Raw genomic sequence first — 8118 nt, forward strand, 5'->3', positions numbered from 1 at the left:
TATTGTACCAAAACTTCATGTGGTCGTTCTTGTTTTGTTTGGTTTTTGCTTTAACCGACAAACAAAAAAAAAACCAACAGCGCTCAGCAAATTTGTTCATTTTGGATGTCCCGAAGGTCGAGGCCCAGGAGTCAGGGAGCGCGAGAAGAAGAGGGAAAGCAGTGTCCTGCGGCTGTACCTGGACAGCTACCTTACAAAAGGTTCTGAGGGAAAAACGCTCTACACGAAACATCACAAGAAGAGAGCAGAGAGTCAGAAATGATGCAGGTTTTTTCCTTCAATAAAGTTGTCTCAAGAAGGTTGTTGCAGCACAACAGCCACAATCAGCACTAAGAAGGGATCTTGCGGATTGTCTTTCTGGTGAGGAGCTGTTTCAGTCACCCAGGACTGGATAGGTGTTGAGCAATGCAGGAGGTGGGCTCATGGAGTTGTGCTCCAATTTGACTGGGGATAGCTTTCATCTTGTGACCTGAGGTAGTACAAATAGAATCTCGTGCAATAGCAGAGCATAAGAATTGCAACATCAATTTAACTGAATTAGTTAATTATGTTATTATTGTTATTAAAGTTATATCCAAGATATTTAATGTTGATTAGTTTATATTCCATTCCAAGTCATATTCCAATGAATACATTTGAATGAATAACAGCTATTGAAAACCTTTTGCTCCTGAATGTCATTTAAAGACTCGTGGGATTTAAATCTTGTATTATTCAAAATATATTAGTGTAATTTACATAACGGATTGAAGGAAAATAAACAACAAAGAAAGAACAAAGACAATTAGATGTGCAGGTGAGTTAAAAAAGGGACTTTACATCAAATCTCCTCATAGTGCAGATATTAAGATGACATGTGCAACACCCTTTTCCCCAAATTTGATTTAAATAATGAAAATATAACAACTAGACTTAGATTTTAAGTATTACTTACTTAAGAATTTCTAAATAAAACTGATTAAATGGATTTAATAGCCATTTATGTCCTTTAGTTTATTCGCCAAAGCACGACCTTCAATCCAGATACTTTTTTTTCTAAACATTGCTTTTTTGTGTCAGCAATTAACATTGTTGTTAGGGGTGGCTAGTTACCCCTAGTACCCTAATGTGAAAAATCTTAGTCTCATCATCACTCACCGATACCGTGGTATTGACTTGTCCCAAATGCAGATTGATGAGGTATAACTGTAGCAGGACTGTAGCTACAGCTGCACAGAGATTTTTTGCAGTTCGTTCCAGTCATTGGCAGCAGAGAACTGGAAGGAGAGGCCAAAGGAAGAATTGGCTTTGGGGGTGACCAGTGAGATATACCTGCTGGAGCGCGTGCTACGGGTGGGGTGGCTATGGTGACCAGTGAGCTGAGATAAGGCGGGGCTTTACCTAGCAGGGTCTTGTAGACGACCTGGAGCCAGTGGTTAGGCGACGAGTATGAGCGAGGGCCAGCCAACGAGAGCATACAGGTCGCAGTGGTGGGTAGTATATGGGGCTTTGGTGACAAAACGGATGGCACTGTGATAGACTGCATCCAATTTGTTGAGTAGAGTGTTGGAGGCTATTTTATATAATGATATAACGCCGAAGTCGAGGATCGGTAGGATGGTCAGTTTTACGAGGGTATGTTTGGCAGCATGAGTGAAGGACGCTTTGTTGCGAAATAGGAAGCCGATTCTAGATTTAATTTTGGATTGGAGATGTTTAATGTGAGTCTGGAAGGAGAGTTTACATCTAACCAGACACCTAGGTATTTGTAGTGTCCACATATTCTAAGTCAGAACCGTCCAGAGTAGTGATGTTGGACGGGCGGGCAGGTGCGGCAGCGATCGGTTGAAGAGCATGCATTTAGTTTTACTTGCATTTAAGAGCAGTTGGAGGCCACGGAAGGAGAGTTGTATGGCATTGAATCTCATTTGGAGGTTAGAACACAGTATCTAAAGAAGGGCCGAGGTATACAGAATGGTGTCGTCTGCGTAGAGGTGGATCATAGAATCACCAGCAGCAAGAGCGACATCATTGATGTATACAGAGAAGAGAGTCGGCCCGAGAATTGAACCCTGTGGCACCCCATAGAGACTGCCAGAGGTCCAGACAACAGGCCCTCCGATTTGACATACTGAACTCTATCTGAGAAGTAGTTGGTGAACCATGCGAGGCAATCATTTGAGAAAACCAAGGCTGTTGAGCCTGCCAATAAGAATGGTTGTGATTGACAGAGGTCGAAAGCCTTAGCCAGGTCGATGAATACGGCGCACAGTAATGTCTCTATCGACGGCGGTTATGATATCGTTTAGGACCTTGAGCGTGGCTGAGGTGCACCCATGACCAGCTCTGAAACCAGATTGCATAGTGGAGAAGGTACGGTGAGATTCGAAATGGTCGGTAATCTGTTTGTTAACTTGGCTTTCAAAGACCTTAGAAGGGCAGGGTAGGATAGATATAGGTCTGTAGCAGTTTGGGTCTAGAGTGTCTCCCCCTTTGAAGAGGGGCATGACTGCGGCAGCTTTCAATCTATGGGAATCTCAGACGATACGAAAGAGAGTTTGAACAGGCTAGTAATAGGGGTTGCAACAATTTCGGCAGATAATTTTAGAAAGAGAGGGTCCAGATTGTCTAGCCCGGCTGATTTGTAGGGGTCCAGATTTTGCAGCTCTTTCAGAACATCAGCTATCTGGATTTGGGTGAAGGAGAAGTGGGGGAGGTTTGGGRGAGTTGCTGTGGGGAGCGCAGGGCTGTTGACCGGGAAGGGGTAGCCAGGTGCAAAGCATGGCCAGCCGTAGAAAAATGATAATTGAAATTCTCAATTATTGTGGATTTATCGGTAGTGACAGTGTTTCCTAGCCTCAGTGCAGTGGGCAGCTGGGAGGAGGTGCTCTTATTCTCCATGGACTTTACAGTGTCCCAGAACTTTTTAGAGTTTGTACTACAGGATGCAAATCTAACAACAGTAGCCTTGTATGGTGTCGTGTGGTGGATCTAACAGCAGTAGCCTTGTATGGTGTAGTGTAGGGGACCTAACAACAGTAGCCTTGTATGGTGTAGTGTAGTGGATTTATCAACAGTAGCCTGTATGTCAATCTGTGTCTGTATGTGAGGGCTCCTTTTTTATAATTGTATTATTGTTTTGAAAATGTATTTAAGAGGACAGGAGCATTTATTTACCAGTTGTATTTAACATAGAAGAGTGTAATTGTTTTTAGGCCAGGTGTTTTTAGTCAAGATGTTTGTGTTTTTCATGTAATATGTAATTGTTGTACTGTATGTGTGTTTATAGTTTTGTTTAATGTTGTGTTAGTGTATGYAAGTTGTTTTGTCTGAAACGTTGTTCCCCCTGCTGCTATTGGACCAGGTCTCTCTTGGAAAATAGATATTATCTCAATGAGAAAAACCCTGTATAAATAAAGGTAAAATAAATCAAATAAAAAACATAATGACACATATTGTTGAAAGCCTCAGACCAGACTCCCTGTATTGACCCTTTGTTCACAGCAGCAATCAGCAGTCAGTTGGCAGTCGTTGTACCTCATTTGATTGTTATTCTTTCTTACTTAACGGATTTTGTTGCTCTATACGATAAATGTTCCTCTCGTCTAAATCATGTTAGTGTATTGTAACTATTAGTCCAGATGGCTCTCTGATTTGGTTTAGTCTCTCCGGTCTCCACATCAGTCATCAGATAATTAGCTGCTCGTCCATTCCTTTCTGCAGGACATATGGGCTGATTGGCTCCCCACCCCACGAGGATCCCCAAATGTTAATAAAGTCAATGCATGCAGGCATTGATACAGTACAGACACCACAGCTGCTTGAATGGGGAATACAAGCACCAGATTTAAATGACAGAAGGTGCTATCCTAATTTTCCCATTTCCTTGTGTGTGTGTGTGTGTGTGTGTGTGTGTGTGTGTGTGTGTGTGTGTGTGTGTGCTGTTGGTGTTGGTGTGTTGTAGTGTGGTTGTGGTGTGTCGGTGGTGTGTGTGCTTGTTTGTACGTGTGTCAGAATATAGAAAGGTTCACTTAATTATAGCAGGGAGGGAAAAAGTCACTTTGGTTTTTTATCTTTTTTTATTTTTTTACTAAACTATTATTCTCTACTTCCAGCACAATTCGTATTGCCGGAAATGCTCTTGTCTTATGAAACCAACCCTATCCAAACTTCTAAGGAATTTTTATCTCCAAAAGTAGGTCAGTAAAATAATTACTTAAATGGAAAAATAAAAACCGGAAGAAAGGAAGGAAGAAATACTTTGCTATGCGTTGATGGGTTTGTTTGATTGTAAATTATAAATAGACTTATTTTACTCTTTCTCCTTACTTTATTCACAGAGCAGATATATTCACTTTGTTCAATTTCTCCGTTTTTAATATGTGGATGGTAATGAATGTTGTGAACAGGCAGGGGGCCATAATATCCATCCAAACTTTAAATGGAAAAAAAAACAGCCTTGGAAGTTAAAAATAATACCACCAATTCTCAAGCCGGATAAAAGGCAGGCTTGGGCTATTTCTAGCCCACAGGTCGCCACTTGCCGACCCCTAACAGTGAGTGTGTCCTCTCTCCCCCATGCAGGCACCACGTTCCGGGAGGGGCAGGCGCGGGACTTGAAGGTGGCTCTGAGGGGTACAGACCCCTCCATCCCTCTGGTGTTTGTCAGTGAGAACCATGACCTGGGTAACACACCCACCCCGGAGACTGTAGCCCAGTTCTGCAACGCCTGGGGAGACGACTACTTCAGCTTCTGGGTGGGTAGAGTGAGATGAAAACATACTGTAGAAGGAGATTGTACAAAGCCCTTACAGTCCCTTATAAAAACACTGGTCATTTTGACCCAGATAGAAACAATTGGCCTATAGCATGAATGGTAGGGGCAGAGTGCCAGCCCTTAGCTAACACTTTAATCCAATGTGAATTAGGCTACGACTGTTTTGTTTGTTTATTTGGATCCCCATTAGCTTTTGCAGAAGCAGCAGCTACTCTTCCTGGGGTCCACAAATAACACAAAACATGACAAGTAACAAAAAACTGATAGACAAGGACAGTCACACAAATGTTGCTCTGAACAGGTGTCATTTTAGATTCTGAACTCTATTTCGATCGTGCGTCTGTTTCTCTCTCAGGCTGATACAGAGAGACTCATCCATGATTTTATTAAAAGCAGGCTTGACTACTGTAATGGTCTCCTGTCTGGTCTACCCAGGAAAGCCATTGGTCAACTGCAAAACATACAGAATGCAGCAGCACAGGTAATGACCAAGACCAGAGGGAGAGCACCGGTTTTAAGGTCTCTGCACTGGCTGCCTGTGAGTTTTAGAATTCATTTTAAGATTCTTCTATGGGTTTTTAAATCAATCCACAATTGTGCACCCCAATACATGTCAGACATACTTTTAAGTTATGTACCCAGTAGGTCCCTCAGGTCCTCTGGCACTGGTCTTTTAACTATCCCAAAGCCGAGGACAAAGAGGCATGGAGGCAGTCTTTAGCTACTATGCCCCCAGCCTCTGGAATAGCCTGCCAGAGAACCTGAAGGGGCCAAAACTGTGGAAATGTAAAGAGTGTGCTTTTTAGTCATTCCGTTTTTATTGTTATTCTTTAGTTTTTTTATCCTCTTATGTTTGTTGTGTAGTAAAAGTTTCATTGTTTTTTATTTGTTTTTTTCTGTGAAGCACATTGCGCTGCATTCCATGTCTGAAATGTGCTGTATACATAAAGCTTGATAATGACATTATCTAAATAACATTAACCTATACTGTAATCCCAACCCAGCTGTTCTTTGGTGTGTGGGCCTGCCCGTACCTGAGAGACGTCCAGGAGGCCTGGTTAGAGGGCCAGCTGCAGAAGGCCTCCCAGGGGCCTGGGGTCACTCCCAAACAAGCCTTTCATTTTAGTAATTTAACTTGAATTAAACTTTATTTCGGAGAGAATCCTAATTTCCACTAAAAACATATTTTCACTTCATGCATTGATGTCTAGGAAGGCTTTCCACTAAATGATAGAACATTGCCGTTGGGACTTGCTTACATTCAGCCACAATATATATATTTTTGATTTATTTCACCTTTATTTAACCAGGTAGGCAAGTTGAGAACAAGTTCTCATTTACAATTGCGACCTGGCCAAGATAAAGCAAAGCAGTTCGACACATACAACAACACAGAGTTACACATGGAGTAAAACAAACATAGAGTCAATAATACAGTAGAAAAATAAGTATATACAATGTGAGCAAATGAGGTGAGATAAGGGAGGTAAAGGCAAAAAAAAGGCCATGGTGGCGAAGTAAATACAATATAGCAAGTAAAACACTGGAATGGTAGATTTGCAGTGGAAGAATGTGCAAAGTAGAGATAGAAATAATGGGGTGCAAAGGAGCAAAATAAATAAATAAATAAATATTTATTTAATTTAGAGGTTCAATTTTTGGGAAAGTTTTTTGTTTCCTATCGGTTAAGTTTGAGAGTTGTTTTATTTGGTGCATTTTTGCATAAGGTCTCTGTTTCTTTTGGAGGGTTTTTTTTTTGTTTTTAACTATTAACAGTTGTCTTTTCTTAAATGAATGTGGCCCATAGTTATAAGTATATTTCTTATTGGAATGGTTGTCCGGTTCTTTGCGGTAGAAGGGTTTTGGATTTCAGTAGAACTCACCAGCAAAGCAAGAGCGACATTCAGTTTTTATTTTGTTTTATATACAGATTTGAAGTAGAGTTTTTCGGTTCCCTTATCAGAAATTTGAACCTTTCTTGTGGCTTTTTTTTACCTTTTTTTTTTTTTTTTTTTTTTTTTTTTTTTTCTTTTCTCAAAGATAGTTGATTTCTCTTTTTTTGTTGCTCTAGTAGGCCCCGGGAATCACCAAGTACCTTCTACTCGTATTTATTTTTTTGTACTAAACATCTGGAACTTTCTCTAATTTTCAGAGAAGTAAAGTTTTTTTTTGTTTGTGGAAACCTTTTTAGGTTGCGTAAGGCAAATCATTTTTTTGATGTGAATTTACAAGTGTTCTTTATTTTTCTGAGTCTTTGTTTTTCCGATTGAGTTTTGATTTTTTTTTTTGGTTTTTGATTTATTTTTTTTTGACTCAGTAGTTCCGAAAGTCCCTTTTGGCCAGGGTCAATGAATTTTTTATCTGGCTCTTTTGCAACTATTGTATTTTGTTTTTTTTTTGCTTTATCGATTGGCTTTTTGTGTTTATTGTGATTATATCGGTTTTGTGACCTTTTGTTTTTAGCGTTTTGCTTTTGTTATGTTTTTGTTGCATTTTTCTCTTCTTTATATTTGTACCTTTATCTTCGTGATAATACCTAGTATTGCATAGCGGAGAAAGGTTTTTAATTGGTTTTGTGGGATTTCCGAAATTTTTGGTTCCGGTAATTTCTTTGTTTTTTTTGTTTTTTGACTTTTTTTGTTTGCTTTTTTTTTTTCTTTTTCTGTATATTTTGTTTTTTATCTTTTTTTTTTTTTAGAAAGGCAGGGCTAGGTTTTTATTTATTGATTATTTATAGGTCTGTTAGCTTTAAGTTTTTTCTTGGTCAATTGGAGTGTCATCTCCTTCCCTTTTTGAAAGATTTGGGGTGATTTGTTACTTTGCCAAGCTGCTTTTTTTTCCTAATTTCTTTGGGAATTTTTCAGATTTTGGACATATTTAATTAATGATGAGTGTTTTATCTATTGTTTTTTTTGTTCTTTTGTTAAATTTAGTGGGGAACAATTTTTCTGGTCTTAGTTTTAATTCATTTTAATTTGATTATAGAAAGGATCCAGATTTTGTTTCTAAGCCCCCTTGTCTTTTTGATTTGTAGGGGTTCCCAGTTATTATTTTGCGCTTCTTTTTTTCTAGAACATCCATTTGTTTGACTGGAATTTGGGATGAAGGAGATATGGGGCAAGGCTTTAGGCGATGTTTTTGCTTGTGGGGGGGCCAGTTGCTTTCGTTGACCGGGGGTAATGGGGTGTTATATTGTTTCTAGGTTTTGAAAGTCATATTGGGCCAGTCCTTGTTAGATATAGAATGCTTTTTTATTTTTTGATTATTTATTCTCTCAATTATAGTTATTGGATTTAAATCGTGGTGACAGTGTTTCCCTATCTTCAGTGCAGTGGGCAGCTGGGGAGAAAGTTGGTTTCTTA

The 8118-nt window shown here is 39.5% G+C and overlaps 1 pseudogene; it reads left to right on the forward strand.

The window, feature by feature from the left end:
* The window catches only part of LOC111968249 (serine/threonine-protein phosphatase CPPED1-like), a 28590-nt pseudogene extending 22695 nt beyond the window's left edge, over positions 1-5895 (forward strand).
* The last annotated feature ends 2223 nt before the right edge of the window (positions 5896-8118 follow it).

This window comes from Salvelinus sp. IW2-2015, linkage group LG8, assembly GCF_002910315.2.
Source record: "Salvelinus sp. IW2-2015 linkage group LG8, ASM291031v2, whole genome shotgun sequence".
Lineage (NCBI taxonomy): Eukaryota > Metazoa > Chordata > Actinopteri > Salmoniformes > Salmonidae > Salvelinus > Salvelinus sp. IW2-2015.